Raw genomic sequence first — 14,120 nt, forward strand, 5'->3', positions numbered from 1 at the left:
TAGACAGAAGTAAAAAGCAAAGACACTGAAATACGGAACAGGCTGACAGGGACCAGAGGGGAGAGGGGTGAGAATCACAGGGGAAAAGGGGAAGGACTCACAGGAACAAGTATAAAGGACACATGGACAATCACTAAGGTGGGGGGTGGAAATGGGAGGGAGGTGGGGAGCACCGGGGCAGGGGCAGGGCTGGGAATATAAGACAGAAAACTGTACTTGAACAAGAATTACATTAAAAAAGGGAAAAAAGCAAATGGGACTCTAGGTACTACTGATGGACATGTGTCATGGGCACAAACACTTTGAAACCTCTTTGAGAGAATATACTAAAGTTGCACAGATGCCAATAAATAGTATGACCCAATTTTACTTGTAGATATACACGCTACCAAAAATGTATACATGTTTCCCACATGTATGAGGCAGTTATCTCTGATCACCTGAGACTAGAAAGAAACTGAATATCCATCTATTAGAATAAATATGGCTACATCCAGAATAGCACATGCCCGCAGCAGTGAGGATGAGAAGACAGCTACGCTCAACAAGACGGAGGATCCTCATAAGCATAATTTTGAGCCAAAGAAGCCAGACATAAGTAAGAGTGTATGCTGTATAATTCCAATTGTGTCAAATTCCCAAACAGGCAACACCTACGTATAATGTTAGAACCGAGAAGAGGGCTCATTCCTGGGGCACCAGTGACTGGGATGGGCACGAGGCTACCTCCAGGGGACCGGTGGCGTTCTGTTCCTTGATCAAAGCGCTGTGGACATTTCCTGAACATTTTACTGGGTTCAATTTCTGAACACTTACTGAGCCGCACACTTACGAGCCTTATACTTTTCTGCATGTACTTTACACTTCAATAAAATAAAAAGATATGTTTTAATTTGGGGTAGAGACAAAGCACTTAACGCACACCTAACATATGTCAAACATTTTACCCAGAGACTCGTTAATGCATAGCCATAAAAGTACCCATGACGGAGACACAAGGTACCACCAGGTGAGTGAAAGCCACGACCTCCAGAGACCCCTTGGCCACCTTTCCCTTGACTTTGGGGTCTACAATTTTGTGAGGTGAATTCACCAGCTTTAACTTTCAGCTCGCTAGTTCAGCCCCACCCCCTCCTCCTCCAGGGGGATCTTCACAGTGCAGATGTAATCATGTTTACTTACTGCTCTGGAGGAAACACAGAGATGACAAAGCGCTCTCAGTGCTCACGCAATCCCCGCCTTCCCTGGAAGGTTCCTACAGATACAGGTGCTGAGCATTCAGCTGCAGAAGGTGGAAAACCAACCAGACTCGCTGTTGCAAAAACCAACTGCAGCCATTTTTTCCCCTAACATTCTAGCTTTTCTCAAATATCCCAGTTTTGCTCTGAGCAATTTTCCTCCTAATCACTTAACTCACATGTGGCGGTGAAAGGTACATTAATTGATCATGTTTTAGATCCATTGATATTCAGCCCAAACATTCTGGCCTTGTAAAAACTGTCCAATTTTCCAGTGCCTTTAGGGCAGTGGCTGAGCTGTTGGCCTGTGCTTCAGAGAGGGGAAAATTGCCCTTTTGTGCAGAAGACAGAAATTCCTAAGTCAAGAAGGTGTGAAGGAGGAAGACAAGGAGGAGAAGGAGAAGAGAGCCCCCAACCCTACCAAAGTCAGGAAAGGGGAAAGAGGTGTCATCTAGCTGAGGGGTGAGGAGACAGATGAAACCGGGGCAAGCTTTTAATTAAGAGAGAGGGTGGTGGCCCTGGTAGGTGGCTCAGCTGGTTAGAGTGTCGTCCTGATACAACAAGGTGGTGGGTTTGATCCCTGGCCGGAGGACACACAGGAATCAACCAGTGAAAGCATAAATGAGTAAAATATCAAAAACAGATGTTTTTTATCTTTCTTTCCCTTCATCTCTCTTTCTTAAAAATCAATTTAAGGGAGGGGGAGGGGGAGAGAGAGAGAGAGAGAAAGGGAGGCATGAACTGGACAGATTGAGATTTTAGACCTGGTTCTGCCAGTAATCTGTTATGTCATTTTGGACGTGTTTCCTCACTTCTCGGCTTCTCATTTTTCTCAGATATCAAATGGGAATAAATCTTAACCTTTCAAAGATCACCGTGTGAATTACAGATGTACCTAATACAGGTGTTAGTGCATTGCTTAGCTTTCCATAAAAGACAACTCCTGGTTTTATTTAATTCTAGGTATTGAATAGATACAAGGGTTCAGAGGTAAGTAGGACAAACACTAGGTCCTCCAGGTGCTCACTGCATAGCAAATGAGATGCGATGTTACCTGGTTATTTTAATAAAGCAAGATAATTATAAACCCATGGTTGATTACCGAATTGCAATTATTCCTGTCCTCCAAGTCAAAAGCTTCAGGTCACCTCAATTCTTTCTGCCTCTCTAACCCCATGTGATTATTCACTGAGCCCAACAACTTTTATTGTTCTAATTAGTTTGATCCTTGCTTGTTGCAGTTTTTTTCTGAATTGGTCTCTGGTCTTTCTCCACTTTAACTCATTTTCCAATCAAGCTGTCTTTTTGTAAATAGCTCAAATTCTAATCAGTATTTGATTGTCCTACGTCATATACTAAACAGGGTTTTATTGTTTGTCTCAATATTAGGATTGTTGATTTTATGATTCTGACCTCCCTTTATGCCAGTGGTTTTCAAGTCGGGGTGATTTTGGCCCCCAGGGGACAGTTTTGGTTGTCACAACTGGGAGGAGGGATGCTTCTGGCATTTAGTGGGTCAAGCCTAGGATGCTGCTTGCCATTCCTCAGTGCACAGGACAACCACCCACAACATAGAATTATGAGACTGAAAATATTAATAGTACCAAGATTGAGAAGATGGCTTTGTAACTGCAGTAATCAGAGCAAGGCTGAAAACAGAAAAGCTACGTGACAAGTTGCTGTTTCTAGTCAATAGATGTCAGCCCGGAGAAAGCAGGATGGATTGCAAGTCAAGAGGACAAGTTCAAGACTGAGTGTGCCCTTCTGTCACATGGCTTGCTCCAAAGTGGGCAATAAGCAAGAACGATAAAGGAGCCGGGCTGCACCAGACAGGTGGGCACAGACGGGCCCTCAGCCGAAAAGCGGGGCGATGCCCACGGGGGGGAGTTGGCGCACATAAAAGAGGCCGGTTGTAGGTTCTCCAGGCTGTCCTCACTTTGCTTTTCTGTTAGGAAAGCACACGTGGCAACCGCCCTTCCCAGAAGCAGGAACAGAGATTTGCTCTAACTAAATGCAACATTACATAAGGCCATTTCTTGTAGAATGGAACAGCAAACTTATAGCCCTGAAATGTAAGATCAAATCAGTCCCAGTAACAGAAATTCAACAATAACAATGATGATAATCCTAACAATTATGATAGTGGTTCAAGCAATATCTCAACTTTAATCTGATGTGTTTGATCAAATAAAAGAATCCAAATTAAGTTTCTATAATAATATAAGAATTTATGGGATTAAAACCCTTAGTGATGCTATTTTCAGATAAAATATAATTTTCTAAAGTTCCAGATGCAAGGCAGTGGAAAGCATTTTTTTACAATAAGCCACTGAATGTGAGATAATTTGAAAGGTGAATTTAATGATAAGATTTACGCAGTAAAGATACTAAGGGGCCACAGACCCACATTTCCAAATATGCGAATGAGCAGAGCTGAGTTTCCCAGGTTGCTGTGGCTGATTTGCACTTGAATTAGGACCTCTGTTAGGTGACATCCATAATTAATCACAGATATTATTATTAATATATCTTAACATAGAAGATAGATCATTGTGTATCTAAATTGCACCCTGCCTTGGCTGTTACCTAATTAAAAAACCGAGACCAACAGTCAGAGAGAAATATTAATAGCATGCAATTTAGTTCACATCTTAGTTCACTAAGAGACCTCAAAAATAATCCTATGTTTAGCTATGAGGAATGTCTGGTATGTAAAAACCATCTGAGGACCAATCCCCTTGCTCCTCAGATCAAATGCATGTCTGTTTCATATTAACACGTTCATTTGGTCTCAACTTGTCAATATCTACTACAGAATATTTAGTTTGGGAGGCTGAGAAGAAACAGTAAAAACACAAGTATAAATTAAAGGATGAAGTGAGGAATTTGTTTTTTAACATGATGGAGAATTGGACTTTAATGAGACACTACTTTAGGTCAGAAATGGAAGGTTCACAGAAAAGAGAGAAATGTTGGGTGTGATTACTAATCCACTCCTCTTTTTACAAGATGCTTGCGAAATGATGTGGCTTACATTCAGATAATACTGAGCAGTTTATGTGTGGAACACCTATATACGTGTTATTTAATTTGAAGTTCACTGCAACCTAGTCATTCATCAGGCAGGGTGGAAATCACATCCCCATTTTACAGAATGGGGGGCAACTCATTCAGAAGAGACAAGCAATGTCCTCAGAGTCACACAGTAAAAGACCCTGTCTCTACCCAGCCTTATCTAAAGCAGGAAAAATATTTTTTTTTACTAGATAACTATTACAGTCACTTCTAAACCTGGTATTTTAAAATAATGTTTAAAAAGTATCTTACATTTAAGAAAGCACTGTGTGGTTTATATACAGTTTTCCTGACCTATTATTTCACTTGATCCACACCACAACCTTCCAAGCTAAGGTGATAATTTCATTACCATCTCTAATTTAAAGATGAACACACAGATGCTCAAAATTTTAAGGGCCTTGCCCAAGGTCACCCTTTGGGGGCCATGCCTGACACTGAAACCCCATGTATTCTGAGCCCAAATTCAACATAGGTTCCCATTATTCTTATTCTGAAATGTAGCTCAAATGTCAGCAGATGTCAAATTCCTAGAACTCTCTGACATTCATTATGACACTTGGAACTCCAATGCCACGAACAACCTGTTAGATGCATCTGTCACAGAAATTTCAGGTGCTTCCTGGGATGAGGGAAGGACTTGACTTTGGGCTGAGTCGCCCCTCTAAGCGCCCTAAACCTTGGTGTGCTTAGGACATCTTGATGGAAATATAGGCCAATCTGATTCCACTCTCCAAACGGCAAGACATACAAAACAAGTAAACATGCAAAACAAATGGCTGGTAAACCTTTCTTTTCTGGGAGCCTGAAGCAGGCAGAGGCTATAAAGAAGTCATTTATCATTGTAAAGACGGCTGTATTCCTTTAAATGCAATCTGTAATGACTTATGACTCCAGTGACCCTTTTGATTACTGCCTGTTGCCATTTATTATCACCATGGAAACAGCACTGTTGCCAGCTGTGTGCTTGGTGGTAGGATGAAGGCAGTGCTTTTGACAGGGGACAAGAGGCTAGTACATGTGAGACTGGGTTTACAGGTTTTTTGTTTTGGGGGGTTTTTTTGCAAGAGGAGAGAAATTGTGGGCACATGGCTCCCTCCGTCTCACAGCAAGCCCCTTGCCAGAGAATAATCCATATGGGAGCACCAGAACAGATGGTCTTAGTGCCCTTGTCTCTTTCTGGGAGGAAAATAAGATGCGATCAGAAACACTCCAGTCGGGATGATAATCCACCAGGCGGCAGAAGGTATGAGGAAGGGGCAAACTGTGTGCAAATTTCATTAACACAATTTCTCATGGAGACTCTTCAAGCACTCGAGCCCACCTTCTCAGCTGCCTGGTTCCTATGCCTCTAGGGCACTGCACCTCTAAGAGGGATCTGCAAATTCCGCCCGGCTTCCCCCTCCTGACTAAGTCTTAATCTCAACCCACCTTCCTTCTAATTTGGTTTTCTGCTCCTCTCTTCACTCCTTTTTGTGTACGCCCCTCAGCCTCGTATGCTTGCTTTTCTCTCATCTCTCCTTTCATAGCTGATGAATGATAAAAAAGCAAAAAAAAAAAGAAAAGAAAAGAAAAGAAAGCAAGATAGACTAGGAAGGAAAGGAGACAATCTGTCCCAACCTCCTCCTCTATGGACTTCCAAAGTGGTTTCAGGAACTGCCCAAAGCCACCCACTCAGAGACTTTTTGACGGAGTCAACACTAAAAACCCAGGTCTCTGAATTCCCAACCCAGTGCTTCTTCTAACACATGGTGTTTGTCTATTATATTTTCCCCTGGATTCTTGAGCTAATTCACCGCCACACAGACGTACAGTCAAATCTGATCTCTAAGCCTATTATTATTTAGTGCCGAGTAATCCTTGCTTTCTTTTTTTAATCTTTTTAAAAATTGTTATTCTACTACAGGTGTCCCAGTTGTGTCCCGTTGCTCTGGCCTGCCCTGCCTGCCCCGCACTCTCACCCCCACAGTCAATCCCCACCCTGTAGTCCTGGTCCGTGAGTCATTTACACCCATGTTTGTTGGGTAGACCCTTCCCCTTCCTTGCCATCACAGAGCGCTTCTGTCTGCAGAACTTGGTTTGCCCCAGAGACATTAGAAGATTCATTCTCATGACATATTCAAGGGGGAAGGGAGCAGGGCCAAGATGACTCAGTGATTGTTCTACTTGGTTTAGAGTGAGCACTAAAGTCTTAGGATAAGGAAGGGCTTTGAACAGGAATATTAAAAAAGTGCTAGAAAAATCAAAGTATGATAGGATCACTCAGCGGGGCTCAGCTCTGCTTAGGCTGCAGGCTGCTTAGGGAATGCGCGACACCGGCTCAGGGTTTGCTGCAAAAAAAAAAAAAAAAAAATGTTTCATACAAACATTATTTGGTTAGCAAAGGAATTTTTCACACATGACACTACATTTGACTTCCCAGATCTCTGGAGAACACCCACCGTCGATGTCTGGTGTTAAGATAGAGGCAGGCGGGTAAAGCAAAAACTGCACAGAACTTGGCAACAGTTGATCTGCACCCTGCCCTCGCTCTGCAGCTGAGGTCGCGGTGAGGCTGGGATTACGCTCTTCTGCTCCTGGGCCTCTATGTCTTTGTAGCAATAGGATTTGAGCCAGGGTTAGAAACCTTAGAAATCGTAGAAAACCTTTTTCAGCCTCAGCCTAAAATTAATGATAATGACAGAGGTAGAAATTGCTACCCTATACTTAGCCCTACTGTGTACAGCAGGCCCTTGCATAATGTCACTTTGTTCAGTGTTGTTTGTTATAATGTTGATGAGATGCCACAGGAACTTAATTCCTGATTACATCAATTAGCCTGTGGTAACACTGGTTTCTTTTAACATTATTTTTCAGCAGTTCCAAGAACCTATTGACAATGTTAAGTGAGGACTTACTCTACCTAGGACTTTGAAAGCATTAAAATCGAGTTGATGTCTACAACTTTTCACAGAGGTAGGTACTGTTACCTTAACTGAGAAATAAGGACACGGGTTCAGCAAGATTAAGACATTTGCCTTGTGTCATTAAACACGAATTTAAACAGCGGAGCTCAGATTCACGCCCAGGTCTGTAAGGCCAACCCAACTTTGCCATGATGATATCTTTAAACATTCTAGGATTTTCTATTCTCTCTGACTTCTTAAAAGCCATTCATTCATTCATTTATTTGTTCATTCGTTTATGCTACAAGGATTTACTGAGTACCTAATATATACAACCATTTTTTAATGTGGAATGCCTTTATACCAAACTTACACAGAGGAATGAATACTTTTACTCCCTTTCTTGCACAGGGGCTGTGCTAATCCTCCCTGTACTGTCCCAATTTTAGTACACGTGCTGCCGAAGTGAGCACTACTACCTTTCTGGGTGGTCGTTTGTCTCTCTTCAGGCTTCGTGTGATACAAATATAGCCACTCCAGCTTTTGTTTGCTTAGCGGGGTATATCTATCCTCATCCTTTTACTGGTAACTTGTGTCTTCTTATAGTTAAAGCTTATTTCTTGCAGACAGTACAGTAAATTCTCACTTAATGCTGTTGATAGGTTCTGCAACGTTAAGTGAAATGATGTGCAATAAAACCAATGTTATCGGAGACTAATTGAAATAAGCAAGAGTTAAGTTCCTATGGTATCTCCTCAACTTTATAATGAAACAACGTTGAATAAAACAAAATTAGCCGAGGACCTGCTGTATATAGTTGGGTCATATTATTTCACCTATTCTGAGAAACGTTACCTTTTAAGTGGAATATTGAAACAATTTATATTTAATGTAATTAATAATGTGATTTGGTTTAAAGCTACTATTTGCTATTTGCTTAATACTTGTCCCACATATTCTCTAATCCCCCTTTCCTCTTTTGATTTCCTTTTGGCTAATTGAGCACTTTCCATGATTTTGTCTTATCTCTTTTGTTGGCTTACTAGTTCAGGCTCTTTGCTAGGTTATTTTAATGGTTATTTTAAGGTTTTTGCTATAACCTATCACAATCTACCTTCAAATGACACACCACTTCATGTATAGTATAAGAACCTTACAATAGTATGCTTTCATGTTTTTCTTGACCTTTGTTGTAGTTTTCTTATACATTTTACTCCTAATTACAAGCCCCAAAATGCATTATTATATCAGCTTTAAGTGGTTAATTATCTTTTTTAAATTTTAAGAGTATTTATTTTTTAGAGCAGTTTTAGGTTCATAGCAAAACTGAGAGAAGAACAATATGCATTCTTTTACGGTGCCAGGAATACAGTGATGAACAGGAGATAAAACCTCCATTCTCCTGAAGTTCACAGTCTATTGTATACATGTGGTGAAGAAGTAATGAGATAAATATGCATGTAACCTTAGATAAAGATCAATGCTCCGAAGAAAACAAATGCTATTGTGAAGACAAGCATGTTTAGATGTCTTCCCTAAAGGGTGACAACCAGGCTGGGAACTGCAACAAGGATGAATAAGCCTGTCAAAGAACTGGGGGAGAAGGATGTCAGGAATGAGAAAAAAAAAGGGCAAAGCTCTGAGAGGAAAAGAGCGTGGTGTGTCTGAGGAAGAGCAAGTACAGTGGAGACAAGGGGACAATGAGTCCTAGAAAGCAAAGAAGAAGGTGATCTGGTCAACGGTTTAGACAGGAGCCAGCTTTGAAGACGGGCTTATAAGGTCATGGTGCTTCATTTGAAATGGAAGTAGACATCAAAAACATTTAAACATATATGAGGTCCCTCCAGAAGGTATCCAGTCACGCAATATGAAAAATAGAGACATTTATTAAAGAAGATACAAGATACAAGAAACGTTATACACAGGATAATGATGCCTTAGTCCCGTTCAATTAAATAGGCACCTTGGGACCTTCACACAGTTCTTCAGCTTCCCTGTCATATTTTCCTGAATCTCATCCATGGTCTGAAATCTCTTTCCTTTCAAAGGTGATTTTAGCTTTAAGAAAAGCCAGAAGTCGCAGGGCATCAAATGTAGCCTGTAGTGGGGAGGAGACACCTGGGTGATTTGATGTTTCACAAAAAAAAACTCGAGATGAGATGCATGAGCAGGTGTGATGTCATGATTAAGTTGCCAGTCACCAGTAGCTGCAGCCTTCTGGATCATCTGAATAGTTTCCATGGAGGAATGTTCAAGCTTAATGCAAAATTTGACGGGGATTCATTGCTCAACTCATTCAATCATTTTTAATGTGACAGCCACACAGTACACATGCTCATTCAGTGGCATCTCCCACTCTCACTGAGGAGTAACATGAAGTCATCATTGTACACCCATGTGCATTCCAGTTCACTTGCCTTGGTTGCCAGGTTACATCGATGTTCGCAAACAGTTCTCTTTATATTGATAATGGCCACGCTCCTTCCAGACAGACCTCATATAACAATAGGCAAGTGTATGAATAGACACTCTTTTGAGTGTAAACATGAAATGGCTCTAATTCTGCCAACCACTTCCCCGACTATACTCTACGGAAGTCTCAGTAAAAACATCTTGGCCTTGTTCCTGTACTTCTGAGCCAGTTTTACATATTAGAGCACTTTAGGTATTATATTCAATTCTTTTTCTAAAATTATTTTATTGTTGTTCAATTGGTCATCTGCATTTACCCCCCTACTCCCCTCCGACCCCAGCCATATTCAGTTCTTATCCCAGTTGCTTCAGTGTTGACCTCAAACTCTCTTTGAGATTTCTGTCTCCTTGCTTTGCCAGGACAGACTAGACCTACCCAAGGCACCAGTGCAGAGGCCAGGAAACCTTGTTTGTAAAGAGACAAAGTGTAAACCTTGTAGTCTTTGAAAGGCATATGTTCTCTGTCGCAACTACTCAGCCCTGCTGTCCTGGTGTGAAAGCAGCCATAGACAATACATAAATGAATGAGTGTGGCTGTACTCCAGGAACATTTATAGCCACTGAGATTTTTGACTTTTTATAATCTTCAGATGTCTTGAAACTAGATTCTTAAAATTTTTTTTTCCCTTCTAACCAGGCTCCTAGGCCAAATGGAAGCCCAGCAGGACTTAGCCACTGGCCATGGTGTTTAGATCCCTGCTGAGTTGATTTGGAGTTAGAAGAGGTGGATGGAGAACATGGGCTAGTTTTTACACAATCTATCCCTCCTGTTTCGATGTCTTCTGTCTGCTGAGCAGGGTCAAGGGAGAGAGACATTTCCCACGTGATGGCCCACGATCACTTTGCAGTGTTTTCACCCTTGGGTGTCACCACTCTTCAGGATGATGCTGAATGGGAGTAGCAGAAACTGGAGATGTCCATCCATACCTCCTTAGCCCATATTGTTTTCATTGAAACTGGCTGACTTCCGACCGACAGCACCTATACCCCTTTGCTGGAGGGTTTTCTCTGGCTGTTGGAGCCAACCTATTCAGTAGTAGGTTGGAAGCAGTGGAGAATTAATATTTCTCAAAAGCAACCCTCAAGCATTTTTCAAACAGTGACTGATAGCAGGGGGTGGATAAAAATCCCAGCTCCCTCTTTTCGTGGCTAATCTTGGGGCGTGTGTTCCCCATGGGTGCTGGCTGGATTTAGTGCTAACTTGCTTGATAAGTCATTTTGCAGTGGTTTTCTTCCTAACGTGGTTTCACTTCCTTAATCCCTTACAGGTTTGTTTTTGTTTTGGCTATTTTTTTGGATCACCTCTCTAATAAACTACTTGAACTTGAATCTCAAGTTCTGGTTCTAGGGCAATGTAAACCAAGATAACAGGCCTCTACCCTCTGTATCAGCCAGTGTTCAGTGCTGGCCCTCTTTGGGACATAGTGGAAGCTTTGGAAGTCTCTAGTGGGGTTTGTCTGTGAACGGTTAGAAGTGAATGTTGGCCCTGGCTGGTGTAGCTCAGTGGATTGAGCACAGTCCTGTGAAACAAAGGATCGAGGTTCGATTCCCAGTCAAGGCACATGCCTGGGTTGCAGGCCAGTTCCCAGCAGGGGATGCAAGAGAGGCAACCATACACTGATATTTCTCTCCCTTTCTCCTTCCCTTCCCCTCTAAAGATAAAGAAATCAAATCTTAAAAAAAAATAAGTGAACGTTATCTTCAAATACATGAGGTTTGTCAGAGGAAGGGAGAATTTGATTTAAACCTACATGGTTCTAAAGGAAAGAAATAGGATCATCAAACATTATAGAAGGTATAGCTCAGAGTAGTAGGCAGTTTTCACAGTCATCACTACCATGAAGTAACTTGGTTTATTTTATGAGTCAGTGAGCTCCTAACCAATGGGAAAATCCCACATGAATTCTGACTGGTGCCTTCTCAACAGGGATATTAAAGAATATCCTATCAACTGACTGAGGCAAACAGGCATAAGCTTTAAGCCTCCTCCACACTCTTGTATCCTTGAATTTGGGGACTGAAAATAGAAATCCTAAAGTACTGGAAAAAGCAAACAAACCAAGCGTCAAGAATCAATGCATCGCAGAAGAGATTATTTATTAAAATTGTGATGACAAAGTTCAGGAAATTGTTCCTTATCAAAACCTCGTAACCCACTTCACAAGATAGTAGCCCAAGTATCCTAAAATCACTGATGTGTGGAACAGTCACTCATAGCCAAGTATAATACCTCTTCATACCTGAAGAGAAATCTATCCAGTGTTGGACAACCACGATCTTCCCCAGAAAGAATTATGGCATCATTGTCTGGCCTTCCAAGGTCCTTTTACTTTTGTACTTCCCAGAGAAAATTGTAGGCAAAAAATAAAATATTTTTTATTGCTTTCAAAATCATGTCAAATATTTATTGGGGTAATTCTTCAGTTGTCACTATACTTGCAAACCCTGGTCAGGTTATAAATTTTATTAGGGTCACACTCATTGAAGAACCTAAAATACCGTTGGGCACTTGGATAGCACATCTTCCTCATTTCCAAGATAGTGGGATTTTAAAATTTCATGTGAAAACTGGCAAGAGTGATGAAGATTAGGGGTTGACCAAAAAAACCTAAAGAAAATAAATCATTTCAGAGTCTTAAGCAATGGAGTTAGAAACATTTGAGAGAAAGTCAGAGCTAAATCTTGTGCTCTGGTATTGGGGGACAGAAAAGGAATAGCACGCAGCCCATGTGCCAGTGGATCAGAGTTCTTGTCTCAATTCTGGTCCTATTTCACTGAGTAGTCACAGGTAAATTAGTTCCCTTCACTGAGTTTCAATGTTCTCATCTGTGAAATAAAGGGATTGGATCTAAGTTCTCGTCAGTTTTATAATTGTGTGATTGACAGCTATATCTCTTATTATCCTCTTCCCAAGTATTTTTCTTATATAGTCACTCAGTAATGTGAAATGAATACACACAAGAAACATATATATGCACACAAATCTATACGTGTGTGTTTATACAAGGTCTGTCCAGGAAGAGTGCCATTGTGATATAACCTGGCAGCCAAGGAGAGTGAATAAATACGTACCAGAATTCCACTGATACGCCAGAGCTAAGGGTTATAGAAGAGATTTTGATTCAAGGTCACAAAGCTGATCAGTTACAGAGCTCAGATTCAAATGCAGATCTGTCTGACTCGAGACTTTATGATTTTATGCAATCTCTTAAATCTCAATCCCAATCTCTTAAATCTTCAATCTCACACTGTCTTCCTTTTGAAGCGCAGTTGGAGAGTGAGTGGGAGAAGAGGGGAGGAGCACATGAATACAGCAAGCCTTCACTGGCCTTGCTAGAAACAGACTAATAAGGAAAGACACAGACTGGGTGATTAATAGAGAGTAACTGTAGGTCAGACTATTTCTTGAAGAGTACCTGAGACCTGAGCATGTTTATAGTACAAGGGGAAAAGATCCTAAAGAAGGAAACGATTAAGTATAAAGATAAAGGGTACAATTGATTGATTATCTCAAGGTTGTGAACGAGAGTAGTAGTTCAAAGACACAGGGGTTTTTATTTGCTCTTGAAACTCAGCCTTCTCTATGGAAAACTGTAGATGATAAAGCCACCACGGATAGGAGAGTTGCACAGATAAAATGAAACAAAGCTCTGGCAGCAACTTGTAAACTGTTAATTGCCATACTAATTATCGGTGTGTTATCCTTACAAGAGCATCCATGGGAGATGAATTGGTTGGAAAGGGACCACAAAGAAACTGGAAGCCATCTATTCACGTGGATGACTAAGTTCTCTAAGCTGCAGATGGCAAGAGATAAATGGAGTGAGGGGATCTTAAATCACAGAAACTGCGTTTCTTAGGAAACGAAGTGGAGTTGCATTTTTCTTGCCTTCGCCTGTCTTTTCACAAGATATAAATTCGACCCGGTGAAGTTTCAGCTGAGGACAGAGGGGCAGCATCAGCTTTTCCGAACGGTATTTCCTCCCTACCCAAGATCCCCCAGTGGATGCCTGACACTGCAGATAACACCAAACCCCGTACACACAGGTATATTTAGTAAGTCCTCACTTAACATCACAACATCTTCTAGGAAACTGTGACCTAAGTGTGACGACGTGCGATGAAACCCATTTTGCCACTGACTAATGGATATAAGTAAGAGTTAAGTTCCCAGAGCATATTTCTGCTCGCAAAAACGTCACGAAACTTCTAAATAAAGACCCCGAACACTTCTAATATTAAACACTGAAATAAATGTGAACTAGTCACCCACGTAAGAAAGATGGATAAAAATAAGTAATATAATTATTTCCCAGCCCACTTATTCCCGTTGGGATTCATGGCTGTCTGGAGCCTCTCCCCGCAGCTCAGGGCACCAGGCAGGACCCACCCTGGACAGGGTGCCCGTCCACTGCGGGGCCACTCACACACGGCCACACTCCCTCCGACA

At 41.4% G+C, this 14,120-nt stretch overlaps 1 non-coding gene across 1 annotated transcript; it reads right to left on the reverse strand.

The window, feature by feature from the left end:
- Window positions 1–7,569: 7,569 nt before the first annotated feature.
- Window positions 7,570–7,671, reverse strand: LOC118996002 (U6 spliceosomal RNA). Its single transcript, XR_005068405.1, has one exon. It is a non-coding gene; the product is annotated as a U6 spliceosomal RNA (small nuclear RNA).
- Window positions 7,672–14,120: the final 6,449 nt, after the last annotated feature.

The sequence above is a fragment of the Sturnira hondurensis genome, unplaced genomic scaffold (genome assembly GCF_014824575.4).
Source record: "Sturnira hondurensis isolate 20B ecotype Veracruz unplaced genomic scaffold, ASM1482457v3 Scaffold0010448, whole genome shotgun sequence".
Taxonomy (NCBI): domain Eukaryota; kingdom Metazoa; phylum Chordata; class Mammalia; order Chiroptera; family Phyllostomidae; genus Sturnira; species Sturnira hondurensis.